The sequence below is a fragment of the Anabrus simplex genome, chromosome 1 (genome assembly GCF_040414725.1).
Source record: "Anabrus simplex isolate iqAnaSimp1 chromosome 1, ASM4041472v1, whole genome shotgun sequence".
Taxonomy (NCBI): Eukaryota; Metazoa; Arthropoda; class Insecta; order Orthoptera; family Tettigoniidae; genus Anabrus; species Anabrus simplex.
In genome coordinates this window covers 1,764,468,272-1,764,484,865 of record NC_090265.1, presented here as the reverse complement: position 1 = coordinate 1,764,484,865, position 16,594 = coordinate 1,764,468,272, and the positions used below count along the sequence as shown (strand labels likewise).

Sequence of the window (16,594 nt, the reverse complement as noted above, 5' to 3'; positions counted from 1 at the left end):
GCACGCCACGTCAACCGCCATTCTTCAGCATGTGCAAGACACCCTGGCTGTTCCAATATCGACCAGAACAATTTCCCATCGATTGGTTGAAGGAGGCCTGCACTCCCGGCGTCCGCTCAGAAGACTACCATTGACTCCACAGCATAGACGTGCACGCCTGGCATGGTGCCGTGCTAGAGCGACTTGGATGAGGGAATGGCGGAACGTCGTGTTCTCCGATGAGTCACGCTTCTGTTCTGTCAGTGATAGTCACCGCAGACGAGTGTGGCGTCGGCGTGGAGAAAGGTCAAATCCGGCAGTAAATGTGGAGCGCCCTACCGCTAGACAACGCGGCATCATGGTTTGGAGCGCTATTGCGTATGATTCCACGTCACCTCTAGTGCGTATTCAAGGCACGTTAAATGCCCACCGCTACGTGCAGCATGTGCTGCGGCCGGTGGCACTCCCGTACCTTCAGGGGCTGCCCAGTGCTCTGTTTAAGCAGGATAATGCCCGCCCACACACTGCTCGCATCTTCCAACAGGCTCTACGAGGTGTACAGATGCTTCCGTGGCCAGCGTACTCTCCGGATCTCTCACCAATCGAACACATGTGGGATCTCTTTGGACGCCGTTTGCAAACTCTGCCCCAGCCTCGTACGGACGACCAACTGTGGCAAATGGTTGACAGAGAATGGAGAACCATCCCTCAGGACACCATCCGCACTCTTATTGACTCTGTACCTCGACGTGTTTCTGCGTGCATCGCCGCTCGCGGTGGTCCTACATCCTACTGAGTCGATGCCGTGCGCATTGTGTAACCTGCATATCGGTTTGAAATAAACATCAATTATTCATCCGTGCCGTCTCTGTTTTTCCCCAACTTTCATCCCTTTCGAACCACTCCTTCTTGGTGTTGCATTTGCTCTGTCAGTCAGTGTATTTAAAGCGGAAAGCTAACTCAACTGATGATACGATCACTTTGCCGGTCAGCAAAAAAATTATGTTGGGCCTGTATGTTTATGCTGTTTATTCTCTTTGAATAAATTTCATAACCCACAAATATCTCATAAAAGGACACACTCGGAATGAAGGAGAGTCGGCTCATTCTCGGATTGAGAGACAGATCAAACGCCAATTGAAGGGTGGACCTATATATACCACTGAACGGTTCATAGCTGCTATTCGAGCTGCAAAGAAACAGGGGGAACCTCTTCATGTGCACCAATTATGCCATGGAGATTTTTCTGTTGTAAAAAAGCATTGCTTCTATGGTCGGCCTTCTTTAATCTGACCGCAGTGAAACTGACAAAAGCACTGACATAATCTTCATTTCACTTCTGATGACCCTCAGCAGACGCCTATGTTTCGTTGTACTGCATGATACTATTTCAGTATGTTAAGAGACATGGACGTCGGTGACATAACTATCGCCAACATGATACCAATTTTGTAGAAATATAGCAAGCCATTCAGTGTGCTCAACTATTCTGAGTCTCGAATGGTTGCTAGCATTGTTGAGGGTCTTGCACCAAATTATCGATCTGTCACCACGACCCGCTACGTTCGCACAGTTGGAAGCTATCACTGTTTTTGCTAAAGGCATTAGGTATGCCGACCAGTTAGGCGTTGCGTGAGCTCCTCCTCCTATGAGCCAGTGGCGGCTCGTGGCTGTAAAGTATGGTGAAGAGCTATTACCCATTCGGTTTCGAGTGACAGGTTTAGGGACTTCTTTCCTTCTTTCTTAATCTGCTTACCCTCCAGGGTTGGTTTTTCGCTCGGACTCAGCGGGGGATTCCACCTCTACCGCGTCAAGGACAGTGTCCTGGGGGCTTCAGACTCTGGGTCGGGGGATACAACTGGGGAGAAGTGACCAGTACCTCGCCCAGGCGGCCTCACCTGCTATGCTGAACAGGGGCCTTGGTGGGGGATGGGAAGGTTGGAAGGGATAGACAAGGAAGAGGGATGGAAACGGCCGTGGCTTTAAGTTAGTTACATCCCGGCATTTGCCCGGAGAAGAAGTGGGAAACGACGGAAAACCACTTCGAGGATGGCTGAGGTGGGAATCGAACCCACCTCTACTCAGTTGATTTCCCGAGGCTGAATGGACCCCGTTTCAGCCCACGTACCACTTTTCAAATTTCGTGGCAGAGCCGGGAATCGAACCTGGACCTTCGGGGTGGCAGATAATCACACTAACCACTACACCACAGAGGAGGACAAGATTTAGGAACTACGTGTTGTTTTTTGTTGTTTTGTACCCGTACCTCGTACCTGTGACTGGCGGAGGGTCTAGCATTTGACCACGATTTGTTGAATTTAATGTTTCGTCATGACTACGAAAAGCTAGTTCTTGCTTACTTTAATAGAGCACTGCATCACTTACCAACTTTTCACTGAACTGTACAATTACAATGCACAGTCTGGCATTTTCCTTCAGGACATCAGAGATCGTATTTTGGTTTGTTTCCAATGTCTTGAAATCTAGCTGCCGTATTTTATGTTCTGCAGAGTCTGAGTGCTTATGTAAAGAACGTGTTATATTCAAAAGGGCTGAAAATCCTTCTTTATTCCAAACGTTATTTTTTGATAAAAGGCAAGCAGGCCCAACAAAACAACTTCTGTAGAGCTGGAGAGGAGCACAACCATGGAAATTCATTAAACCACGAACGTTTGAAACTAAGATTGTAAGATTTTCACTTCTTTTATAGCACAAATTTACAGTGATTCAGTAGGGTGATCAAAACGTAGAACTTCATTCTGATCTTCGTTTCTCCAACGTGAAAGTGGTGTATTATAAACATAAAATGCACACTATGTCATAAATAGGTTACATATTTAAATAAAACAGCACAGCACTACGAATAAACCACGATGCGTAAGTACTCGTACTTCACACAGGAGGACGCCGGGAAGACGAAACATTCTGCTCTTCCGACAACTTCACTAGCACATTCCGCTATGTGGAAAGTACGCGGGTGACGTCACGGTTATCATGGCAACCGCCAAGGCCAAGTGCTAGGAGGGAGCACTTGGGAGGTAGAGGCAGCTGTGGAATCTCTCGTCTTCACACAGTCTCACGCGCCATACTGTGGTCGACAGCCGGCGCTTTCGTGAGTTCCCCTCGTTCTCATCAGGTGATGAGGTGCTCCAAACGCCGTACAATAACACATTTTCTTTCCGTAAAACAAACAGATGTCATAAAAAATAAATTTAATTCATTATGGTAAAAATAAGTGGTGAGGTGGCACTTCACCTACTTCACCTGAAAAGCCACCCCTGCTATGAGCATGTCTTCTCAGGTCACTAGTACCGTTTTTACTTCTTCCAAGCCACGCAATTCGCGTGCATGCTATAGTTGTGGTTCTACTGATCATTTCCAAAGGAATTGTTCTAAGATTGAGCCCTTAGGCAATTTAAATCCTAATGAGAGTAGAATTTCTCCCTCCACTAATTCTTGCAGATTCTGTGGGTCAAATAGACACCTTTCTAGACAGTGACCTCGCAATTCTTCCTGTTCTGGGCGTTCTAGTAATGGCAATTCCAGATGACTAACCACCGATTCTTGTGCCAAACCTTGTAGTGTTCCTTCATGTTTCGTCTGTTATCGCTGTCAATTAGATGATGATTTACCCGATCCTGTAATTGATTATAAGGCTCAGTCTGACCCTTGTATCAATTTTCCAAAATCTTGTGGTATTTCTGCTATTCCTCCGTGTAAATTACCTTACATATGCACAGAAGTGAACAATGAACCTGTTTGTGCTTTAGTCGATTCTGAAAGTAGCCTCACCTTGATGAGTGAAAATTTGTATAACTCTGTAAAATCTGTTTGTAAGTTCCCTGCCTTAAAACATGTGTCTTTAAACTGCTATACGGCTAATTCTAATACCTTGAATTTGATTGGAAGTCTGAATCTCAAAATTAGAATACGTAATTTCACATGGAAAATGCCTGTGTTAGTGGCGAAAGATTTACCTTGTCCTTTCATTCTGGGTGCAAATTTTATTGCCAAAACTGGTATGGTTTTGGATCTTCAATACAATGAATTCCATTAGGATCTTTAAATTGTGTAACCGTTCTACTATCCTTCCTTATCATGTCAGTGCTGTCTCTGAGGACACAAGTGAACCAAAAGCTTTCGACTTTAATCATTTGCCTGATGACCAGGCCAACCAGCTTAGGAATCTTTGTGATAAATTTCCTGATGTGTTCACAGACAAGTTAGGTGTGACCAATGTTTTCGAATATAAAATTGAAGTAACTGACAATGTACCTGTTCGTTCTCCTCCGTATCGGTTGTCGCCTCCTAAGATGAAAGCTCTTAAGGCTATCATCGACCAAATGCTTGCTGATGGTGTAATACGTCCTACTAAATCTGCGTACTCTTCTCCCATATTCCCAGTCCCTAAACCACAGGGTGGTTTTCGGCCTGTAATAGACTATAGGATGTTAAATAAGAGAGTTGTGCTTCAATGCGTTCCTCTTCCTGACTTACACTCTTGTTTCTCTTGGTTTGCTAATGCCAAAATTTTTACCACTTTTGATTTGAATCAGGCGTATTATCAGATACCTCTTGCTGAGGAATCCAAGCATCTCACGGCTTTTGCCACTGACTGGAACCTCTATTAATTTGAGCGCGTACCGTTCGGGCTGGCGATGGGAGCCGCTATTCTCACTCGGCTGCTGGATAACGTGTTGTCAGACATTAAATTCAAATTTGTTTACAATTATCTGGATGATCTAGTAATATTTAGCGAAACTTTTGAAGAACACCTTGTCATCTCAATGAAGTCCTTGAAAGACTCCGTTAAGCAGGACTAACCCTTAAGGCTAGCAAAGTTACTTTCGCACAGCCTCAGATGTCCTTCCTAGGCCATATCGTGTCCGAGAAAGGCGTTTCTGTTGACCAATCTCGTACTGCAGCTATCCAAAATTTTCCAACTCCTAAAGATGTCAAAGCTGTCCTAGGTTCGTTGGCATGGTTAATTTCTTCCGTAAATTCATCCCCAATTTCGCTGAAAGAGTCGCCCCATTAAATGCATTGAGGAAAAAACCTGCCAAATTTGAGTGGGGCGATGCTCAACTTGAAGCCTTCTATGATCTGAAATCTGCTTTATGTAACGCTCCTGTGCTGGCGATGCCAGATTTTTCTAAACGTTTCATTCTCCAAACCGATGCCTCATCTACAGGTATATCGGGTGTTCTCCTTCAGGAATTTGAAGATGGACGTCGTCTTATCTCTTATGCTCCCCGTAGTCTACATCCTGCTTAACGCAACTATTCTATATATGAATTGGAAGCCTTAGCTGTTGTTCTCTATTTGGAGAAATTTAGAATGTATCTTGAACATCTACCTTTTGATCTTGAAACGGACAATCAGGCGTTGAGTTGGGTACTGGCCAAGCCAAGAAGAACAGGTCGTCTTGCGCGTTTGGCAGTACGCATCTCAGCTTTTCAATTTGAAGCTCGTCACATTCGTTGAACTCAAAATGTTGTTGCTGACAGTCTCAGTAGGATGTTCTACCCTGGCAGTTCTGATCCTCAATCAGAGCCCGCTGATCCCTCTCCTGAACAAGTTTAGGCCTTTGGTAATGTGGTTTTGACTAATTCCCCTGTCCTTTTCAAAGATATTTCTAAACATCAGGAAGACGATCCTGAGTTGAAGGGTATTATTGACAAGATTAAGTCTGGTGAACATGTCAAACCATATGTCATCAAAAATGGTGTTCTGTGTTGCCCTACTCGTGGTCGCAGAGACCCCAAAATTGTTGTGCAGCTAATTTAGTTCCTGCTCTGTTCAAATATTTTCATGAATTCCCTGTTGGCGGACAGCTTGGTGTATTAAAAACCAGAGAGAGAATTCGTAAGCATTTCATTTGAAAATCTATGGATGGTGAAATCCACACCATGGTCAAATCTTGTAAAACCTGTAACATTAGCAAACCTGCTCCTAATACCCGCCTTGGTCTGTTGTCATCTGACCAAGTTTCTCGCCCGATGGAAAGACTATTTATAGACTATATCGGACCAATCCCGCAATCACGGACCGGCCATCGTTTCATACTTGTGTGTGTTGATGCGTTCTCGCGTTTTACATTGCTGTTTCCTACTCGCATGGCTAATGCTAGTACGACTATTTCTTGCTTAAAACAGATCTTTGCTTCATTTGGACCCTGTCAATTTTTGGTGAGTGATAATGCTAGAGCTTTTACATCTGTGCAATTCCGTAATTTCTGTTTTGACCTATCCATTCCTCATGTGACTGAAAATGAAAACCTACAACCTGTTTTCCAGTCATTGACCGGGTCGGGGTGGAATGAATGAAGCAGACATAGGCTATTAGTACGATGGGGTCGCCACTCCCAAAGTGATTTATTAATGAATGATAGATGCTATGAAATGAGAATGGAGAGTGTTGCTGGAATGAAAGATGACAGGGAAAACCGGAGTACCCGGAGAAAAACCTGTCCCGCCTCCGCTTTGTCCAGCACAAATCTCACATGGAGTGACCGGGATTTGAACCACGGTATCCAGCGGTGAGAGGCCGACGCGCTGCCGTCTGAGCCACGGAGGCTCTTCTCATGTGACTACCACGCCTTATTATCCCAAGCCTAATTATGCGGAAAGAGTCAATCGAAACCTAAGATCTGCTCTTATTGCATACCATTCTTTTGACCACTCCCAGTGGGATTCTTCACTTAACTGGCTATCATTTGCTTTCAATACTGCTGTTCATGAAAGTCACAAGCAAACTCCAGCTTCATTGATGCTAGCGTTCACTCCTAAGTCTTCACTTTCTAATCTGTGGTCCATTAACGATCTTCTGCCTGATGTCGCTAACTCAGAAACGATCCGTGCTGCTTGGCACCGTGCGCGTAAAAATTTGTAGGTTTATTACGCTAAAGTTCAACGCAACTATAATCACGGGCGAAGACCGCACAATCTATCTGTTGGTAACCAGGTCTATGTAAAGACTCATCCCATTAGCAGTGCGGCGGACCATGTAATTAGTAAGTTATCCCCCGGATTTCGAGGTCCCTGCACGATTTTGTAATTTTTAACCCCTGTGTCATTGTTGGTCAGTGATCCTGAAAGAAAGAGGATCAGCCGTGTGCATTTATCTCAGATAAAGATTCCCTAGTTATGAGATAATACTTTACAAACTATGTTTGTTTTGGGGTAGTTATAAGGAATTAGTGGTAAGCAAATTTTCGTTAATTGCTGCGCAGCATTTTTCGGATTCTGTAGTTAATAATGTAGTTAAGCGTTACCTTAGTTGTAATGGGAAGGGTCATTTATGATCATGTTAGGTGTATTTTAGTATGTATTTGGTGGTAGAATTAAGATCTTCATAGCTAGGGATTGTAGAACAATTTTTGGAATCAGGGTAAACTCTGGTAGAGTTTTTGAATTTTTTAAAAACACTTTTTTTAAATTTTATCTTAAAGTTTTCCATAGTGCTTGCCGAAAAGGGGGGCTAATATAGTCACAAACCTGTGGGGGAACCTCCCAAATGAAGGTCGTGGAGACACCAGTTGGGTGCCTCCAAGCTCTTGTCCACCTAGGGTGGCACTGGATTTAAAATTCTTTGTCTGGTGCGGAAAAATTTGTGTTGCAGTGGGTGGAGGGGGATGCTATCCCCATTTCTTCTGACGTACCGTATGTCCTGGGCTCTGCCGTCTTGCTGCGCAAACCGGTGACCTGATATTCTGGTGAACTACAGTTCCTGCCTAACAAATTCAGCCTGACAACTGGACGTGCCCAGTTAAAGGGGCATCTTCTGCATTATGGTAACCACCGTCCCATGCCAAAGGTCCTCGTGACCACATATTTACCAGACATACACTAACGTGTCCATTGGTGGCATATAATCACATCTATTCTTGGACATTTCAATCAACAGCGCTGTAACCTGATATTTTAATCAAATCAAATCAAAATCTCTTTATTTGCAAATGAGGTGTCTACCTCGGTGGCAAATGGTACACTAAAATACATTATTGTCAAGCACTAAATTTTAAATTAACAGGAGACGAAGAAAATTTTCCTAGAATACAATATTATACAATTTACGCTAAAAATTTTTTTTATTAAACACACACATCATCCTTAATAAATTTATATTGTTTACAAAATTCTACTTATAATATCTTACAAACATAGTCAACTCATATACAGTACGGTGTGTGAAATTACTTCTAATAATACTATACAACTGGTATAAGATTAAAATTAACATTGAATTTATTTACATATTTATATTTTACCCATTTTGGAACCTAAGTAGCATAACGACCTGCTGCGTCTTAACCAGAGCCCCTTTTGCCACCACTTTTCAGAGTTCCTGAAGGGCCTTCACAGCTACCGTAGCGGTCCCAGGGCCCTCAAAGTCCCCACTGTACTTCACCGCTACAGGCAGTCCCCTACTTGGGCTGTCCAAACTCCTTAGACTAGGGGATGGAATTAATTTAATCACACACATATTTTATTTACAATATCCTGCACTGGTCGAATGCCCTCTAACATTTAATTTATTATCTCTGTTGTTGTTTATTCTCTTCTTGAATATCTGTACAGATTTTGGAAAAGGATCAAACACTACCCCTGGTAAACTGTTCCACTCCTTCACGCCCTTCCCAATGAAAGAAAATTTACCCCAATCGCTTCTGCTAAAATTCCTTCTAATTTTGTACTTGTGGTCAGTTCTACCAATATAATTATTTTCCAACTGAAGCCTCTCACGGATATCTCTCCATGCTTCTTCTCCTGTATAGGCGCTATATAATCCTAAAAGTCTAGTTTCCTCCCTTCTCTTACTTAAAGTTTCCCACCCAAGTTCCTTTAACATTTCTGATACACTACTTTTTCTCCTGAAATCCCCTGTTACAAACCTTGCTGCTTTCCTCTGCACACCATCTAGTTCTTTTATTAGGTATTCTTGGTGAGGATCCCAAACACTGTTTGCATATTCCAATAATGGAGGAACCATACTCAAGTAACTTTTTTCTTTTAATTCTCTGTTGCATCCTTTAAGTAGCCTCATTATGACATGTAACGATCTGTATGCTTTCCCAACAATGTCATCAACATGACCCTTCCAGTGCAAATTACTTTCAAATCTCACACCTAAGTATTTGCACTTGCCATCTTTTGGGATAACTACCTCATCCAAAGTATATTCAAATTCAGTTTTAAAGCTCCTGTTTGTAAATGTTGTAACAGTCTATTAATGACGCCAGTCGTGCTAGACTGTGCTCAGTTACCCAGTTTTAACCGTAATGTGGAGGCTGAAGACATCGGCCGAGTCATCAGTCACATAAGCAGCAAGAACTCGTGGTCCTAGAGTGTAAATAAAGGAACAAACTCAAGAACTGAATCCAGAAGATGTCTTTCTTCTTTTGTGTCCAGATTTTTTTATTTCCAGGGAACGTTTAAGTCTTCTTTAAAAAAGAAAATAATTCAGTGTTGGTGTTTGACGGACATGAGAGGAACAGTAAATTTTTTTTATCTCTAGTGTATATTTTATGTGCGTTCTCTTTCAGTGAACATTATTTTATGTGCTTTCTCTTTCAGTGACTTTTTAAGTAGTTAGTTGTTTTTAAAAATCATGCAGAATTTGGACTGCTAAACAAAGTAAATCTAATTTTTTTGAGCTGTGCTCCAAATTAAAGGGGGAGTGCATGTAGTTATTACTTGGACTTGGAAGACGGCGAGGAATTGTATATGTTTATGGTTAATTTGGTATGTAATGTATTTATTCATTCATTTTTGTCTCTCCTCGGTATGTGAATTTGGAATTGTTTGATTTTCGTATGGCTTCAAGATTGTTTCTTTATCGTGGGAAAAGTGAAGTAAAATGTAATATTTTGGGACATACTGTAGTGTACACGCGCCAGATCGGCAGGGGATATTTCCGGTTTCATCATGTTGCATCAATTTCGTAACTTCTCGATGCTTCTCAGTGTTCTTTATCAGTACTAATTTCTGGGCCCTAACTGAAGAAAATAAACGTAAATGTGATTGGTAAGTGAAGGAAAAGATCGGACGCTCATTGGTTGTTGTAAGGTTTCCTAATTTCCGGAGAGAAGCGTTTCGCTAGAGCCTTGCTCTTCCTAGGCGTCTTTTCTGTTTGACCAGTGAAGGGAAAGGATGCCTTCTACAAGGTAACGGGTCTTCTTGGCCCCTCCACCAGGTAAGCACTTAATTGTTTTCTTTTTTCAGGTATTTATTTATAAATGTAGTGTTTCATTTAATTTCTCTCGTCGGAGCTTACCCGTGTTTTCCTTCAGCTTCCAAATTTTATTAAAATGACAGCCTTTTCGGTAAGTCGCGTCACATTTGTAAAGAGACAGTGCCCATTTTGTTGTTTTCGTAAATTGTGTGTTCAACGCCTTTCGATGTAATTATAATATATTAATTTCCCCTTGGGGCTGTCTCTCAGTTCTGCGTCATCCTAGATGTATTCACTTTAAGCACAGGCACCTACCTCAGAAGTGTTTTTGAGGAGGCTGCCTAATAAAGGTGCGCTGCACTAGGATAATTATCTTAAATGTTGTACATACATACATACATACATACATACATACATACATTATCATTATAGAGTGTTATGCCTTTCAGCGTTCAGTCTGCAAGCCTCTGAGAATTTACTAAACGTCGCCACAACCCTCGATTTGCAACTAGTGTTGTAGCCTCATTTAGTTCTATACCTCTTATCTTTAAATCGTTAGAAACAGAGTCTAACCATCGTCGTCTTCGTCTCCCTCTACTTCTCTACCCTCCATAACAGAGTCCATTATTCTCCTAGGTAACCTATCCTCCTCCATTCGCCTCACATGACCCCACCACCGAAGCCGGTTTATGCGTACAGCTTCATCCATCGAGTTTATTCCTAAATTAGCCTTTATCTCCTCATTCCGAGTTCCCTCCTGCCATTGTTCCCACCTGTTTGTACCAGCAATCATTCTTGCTACTTTCATGTCTGTTACTTCTAACTTATGAATAAGATATCCTGAGTCCACCCAGCTTTCGCTCCCATAAAGCAAAGTTGGTCTGAAAACAGACCGATGTAAAGATAGTTTCGTCTGGGAGCTGACTTCCTTCTTACAGAATACTGCTGATCGCAACTGCGAGCCCACTGCATTAGCTTTACTACACCTTGATTCAATCTCACTTACTATATTACCATCCTGGGAAAACACACAACCTAAATACTTGAAATTATCGCCCTGTTCTAGCTTTGTATCACCAATCTGACATTCAATTCTGTTGGATTTCTTACCTACTGACATCAATTTAGTCTTCGAGAGGCTAATTTTCATACCATACTCATTGCACCTATTTTCAAGTTCCAAGATGTTAGACTGCAGGCTTTCGGCACAGTCTGCCATTAAGACCAAGTCGTCAGCATAGGCCAGGCTGCTTACTACATTTCCACCTAACTGAATCCCTCCCTGCCATTTTATACCTTTCAGCATATGATCCATGTAAACTACAAACAGCAAAGGTGAAAGATTACAGCCTTGTCTAACTCCTGTAAGTACCCTGAACCAAGAACTCATTCTACCATCAATTCTCACTGAAGCCCAATTGTCAACATAAATGCCTTTGATTGATTTTAATAATCTACATTTAATTCCATAGTCCCCCAGTATAGCGAACATCTTTTCCCTCGGTACCCTGTCATATGCTTTCTCTAGATCTACGAAACATAAACACAACTGCCTATTCCTCTCGTAGCATTTTTCAATTACCTGGCGCATACTGAAAATCTGATCCTGACAGCCTCTCTGTGGTCTGAAACCACACTGGTTTTCATCCAACTTCCTCTCAACGACTGATCGCACCCTCCCTTCCAAGATGCCTGTGAATACTTTGCCTGGTATACTAATCAATGAGATACCTCGATAGTTGTTGCAATCCTTCCTGTTCCCTTGCTTATAGATAGGTGCAATTACTGCTTTTGTCCAATCTGAAGGTACCTTACCAACACTCCACGCTAATTTGACTACTCTATGAAGCCATTTCATCCCTACCTTCCCACTATACTTCACCATTTCAGGTCTAATTTCATCTATTCCTGCTGCTTTATGATAATGGAGTTTATTTACTATCCTTTCCACTTCCTCAAGCATAATTTCACCAACATCATTTTCCTCCTCCCCATGAGCTTGACTGTTTGCAACACCACCATGATGATTTCCTTTTACATTGAAAAGATGTTCAAAATATTCCCTCCACCTCTCCAGTGATTCCCTGGGATCTGTTATGAGTTCACTTGAATTACTCAAAACACAGTTCATTTCCTTTTTCCCTCCCTTCCTAAGATTCTTTATTACTGTCCAGAAAGGTTTCCCTGCTGCTTGACCTAGCCTTTCCAGGTTATTACCAAAATCTTCCCATGACTTCTTTTTGGATTCAACAACTATTTGTTTCGCTCTGTTTCTTTCATCTACGTACAAATCCCTGTCTGCCTCAGCCCTTGTTTGGAGCCATTTCTGATAAGCCTTCTTTTTACGTTTACAGGCTGCTCTCACTTCATCATTCCACCAAGATGTTCGCCTTTTCCCATCTTTACACACAGTTGTTCCTAGGCATTCCCTTGCTGTTTCTACTACAGCATCCCTGTATGCCACCCATTCACTTTCTATATCCTGAACCTGCTTACTGTCTACTGTTAGAAACTTCTCACTAATCATATCCATGTACTTCTGTCTAATTTCCTCGTCCTGTAGATTTTCTACCCTTATTCGTTTGCAGACAGATTTCACTTTCTCTACCCTAGGCCTAGAGATACTTAGTTCACTACAGATCAGATAATGGTCTGTATCATCGAAAAATCCCCGAAAAACTCGTACATTCCTAAAAGATTTCCTGAATTCAAAGTCTGTTAAGATATAGTCTATTATGGATCTGGTACCCCTAGCCTCCCATGTGTAGCGGTGAATAGCCTTATGCTTGAAGAATGTATTCGTAACAGCTAAACCCATACTAGCACAGAAGTCCAGCAAACGCTTCCCATTCCCATTAGCTTCCACATCTTCCCCACATTTACCAATCACCCTTTCGTATCCTTCAGTTCTATTCCCAACTCTCGCATTGAAATCGCCCATTAGCACTATTCTATCCTTGCTGTTGACCCTGACCACGATGTCACTCAATGCTTCATAAAACTTGTCAACTTCATCCTCATCTGCACCCTCACATGGTGAATACACGGACACAATTCTTGTCCTAATTCCTCCCACTGACAAATCTACCCACATCATTCGCTCACTTACGTGCCTAACAGAAACTATGTTGCGTGCAATGGTATTCCTGATAAAGAGCCCTACCCCAGACTCTGCCCTTCCCTTTCTAACACCCGTCAAGTACACTTTATAATCTGCTATCTCTTCCTCCTTATCTCCCCTTACCCGAATATCACTTACTCCTAGCACATCCAGATGCATCCTCTTTGCTGACTCAGCAAGTTCTACCTTCTTTCTTCCATAAGCCCCATTAATATTGATAGCTCCCCATCGAATTCCATTTCGTTCGCCAAGTTGTTTCCAAGGAGTCCCTCGCCTGTCGAATGGGAGTGGGACTCCATTACTCCCATAGGTCCGAGGCTTGCTTAAAGTGTTCTGAGCTCGGTAAATTCATGAAGCAGGATGCTGCCCTACTTGCACATAGTCCAAGTGAGGATCTCTCCTCTAACGGGTTATGGACCACCGGTGAATTGTGTAGTCCTAGCCGCCTGAGCACAAGGCGGGCCACGACTCAGAATATGTCCGAGATGCCCACTCCCATTCCATAGCAACTGGTATCCCGACTCTCAGGACCACTTACTAGGCCACTCAGCCGTTGCCCATGGTTCACGAACTAGGACGTGACTACAGTAACCCACAAACATGAACCATTTAAATGTTGTATTTTCCTTATTTTCTATTTCTAACGGTATTATGTTACCTAAATTGTATTCCTTCTGACAGTTCTCTGTAATTTAAACGTTACGCCATGTGTGAAATGTTCCGACCTAAAGTTGTATGAAGTAGAATCACTGAATTGGAGCCTTCTGGCTAATCATTGTAATTATTGTTTGGTTTATTTCCGTTTTTAAAAGGTGTAATTCTGTGGATCATTTGAGCTTTCATTTCAATTTAATTTTAAGTAAACTGTATATTAATTTTGAATCTTCACTGACTTCGCTTCTTCAGCAATGCCAATGCCTTCCACCGCCTGGATATGGTTCCCAGCCACCTTCCACACTAACCTTTCTTAGCCGTCATGTTTGTTATGATTTTAATTTCGTGCAATTTATTATCATTTCTCCTTGCGTCAAAATGTGTTTCTGAGTAAAGATGTGTTCGCGCAGTGGTAGCAAATATTATTAACATTATTGTTATTATAAACTATTACTTGTAACCTTACTTGTTCGGAGATTACAAAAACGACTAAAAGGGTAGAGAACTACACTTGGGTTGTATACAATCCAACCGACTTGAAATCAACCTGCTGGTTTCCATTATACCGGGCGATTTGTCCGTGCGGTTAGGGGCGCGCAGCTGTGAGCGTGCATCCGGGAGATAGTGGTTCGAACCCCACTGTCGGCAGCCCTGAAAATGGTTTTCCGTGGTTGCCCTTTTTCACACCAAGCAAATCCTGGGGCTGTACCTTAATTAAGGCCACGGCTGCTTTCTTCCACTCATAGACCTTTCCTATCCCATCGTCGCCATAAGACCTATATGTGTCGGTGCGACGTAAAGCAACTAGAAAAAAGTCTCTATTATAATACACGCACACGTAAGTGTATCATCAGTGCACACTAGTATCTTATAAACAAGCATACGGTCAACCAATCTCCGGTAAAATTTTAAACCGAGATAATATCCGTTATCCGAGATAATGTTGTTGGTGAATACAAACTTAACTGTTATCTCTGTTTACGTAGCATTGAACTAAGATAAAATCTTTTGCTCTCGTTCGTGAATACAAGCCTTAAAGCAGAGAACACACGAATAGTGCTATAATAAAGTTTGAACCACGGTTATTTTTCTATGAATACAGGACTTATGTATTCAACATAATTGCCCCCTCTTTTTGTCTTTTCTTCTTTTCCTTCTTGTATCAATTCCCCGTTCATTGTGATCTGGAGGCCCACCGGAACTCGGGGCCCTCGCGACTGCGGTTGCGACTTGGGCGATTCCATAAATCCGCCCCTGCCTACTCGTCTCCCGCACCTTTATTCTGATGTGATTTAATATAACTGTTATTTCATTCCTGATCGAAATGAAGGTTTTTTGAGAAAAAAGTTGCACCGTCTCGTGCGTCAAGGATTTAATTTGAAATAATTTTGTGTGCTTACTTCTAGCCGCAACACATATTCTAAGGCAGCCCCTCCGATGAGGGTGGGCGGCATCTGCTATGTGTAGGTAACTGCGTGTTATTTTGGTGGAGGATAGTGTTGTGTGTGGTGTGTGAGTTGCAGTGATGTTGGAGACAGAACAAACACCCAGTCCCCGAGCCAAGGGATCCAGCCGGGAATCGAACGCGGGATCCTCTGGATCAAAAACCAGCACGCTAACCATTTAACCATGGAGCCGGGCAAGGAAATGGTGAAGGCAACAAGGGCGCCCATACCCGGGGTGTAGGGGGGGGGGGGGGGACACGGCCAGCCCTAGCTCTCAGGGAAAGGAAAAAATCTAATGTAGTCAGGTGTGTTTCTTTCAAGAAAATGATTTAAAAGTCGGTATTACGTAGAAGTGGTACGGGATACCGTAGGCGGTATTATACCGTGCAGTACAAGTCGCCATTCATCTTCCAAAATATTAAAATTACTACATACCCCAAGGTCTAGGAACCCCTCCCCCCCCCCCACTACAAACTATCATATCGGCGCCCTTGGCAAGGCAATTGAGTTATTCGACACGTATAGTAATTCTGAAACCAATCGCGAAAATATGAAATGCACAAATGCAGATATGTGTCATAAAAGAGTATACCGGTACACTAAGGAAATAGTTGTCTTCGGGTAAAACCGAGTGAAGATCTCCAGGAATGTCAGACAGTTGCGTTCTTATCGCTGCAGCTCACAGCACGAAAGATAACATAAAACCTGTGGGGCTCCGCGAGCAAACTTCGGCCGACCGACAAAGGATAGTTGGCGCTGTGCGATTGGTTTTCATATCCCCACCCACCGCAGCCCACCATTCGGAGAGCCAGCAAATTATGCTGAGTCATTGTGAGCCGCGGTAGGTTATACGAGGGGCAGCGGAAATATAATTCGGTTAGTTCAGTTAAGTTTTACGTGTGTCACATTCATTTGTTTTGCTTAAGGTGAGTTTATACTTGACAAATTATGTTGCTCATTGGCATTTTATAATAATCTAGTTCACAATATCACGACTTAAGCTCCATTGATGAAGAATTCAAAACTGAAAATTAATGACAGTACCGTACTTTGGGAAGGTGGTGACAATCGAATTACATCCAAAGGAAGACGATGTATTCGCCAACTTTAAGTGCTGTATAAGTTTGTCAGGAGAAGATACCGAAACGTTGATAGTTGAGAGGATTACCAAAAGAACAGGCCGCCCACACCCATTTATTCTACTGCCGGTACAACTATTTTT

At 42.6% G+C, this 16,594-nt stretch overlaps 1 protein-coding gene across 3 annotated transcripts in view; it reads left to right on the top strand.

Annotated features, from left to right (window-relative positions):
* Positions 1-16,594, top strand: part of LOC136858755 (glutathione S-transferase 1-1) — a 94,806-nt gene that overhangs the window by 5,162 nt on the left and 73,050 nt on the right. The window contains exon 1 of one of the 3 annotated variants that reach the window (XM_067138524.2): positions 16,208-16,298. The exons of 1 other annotated variant lie outside the window; for it this stretch is intronic. The gene's annotated coding sequence lies outside the window, so the exon portion shown is untranslated. Of the gene's footprint in view, positions 1-16,207; positions 16,299-16,594 lie in introns of those variants that run through there. One more of the 3 variants, XM_067138526.2, reaches the window with a different exon arrangement.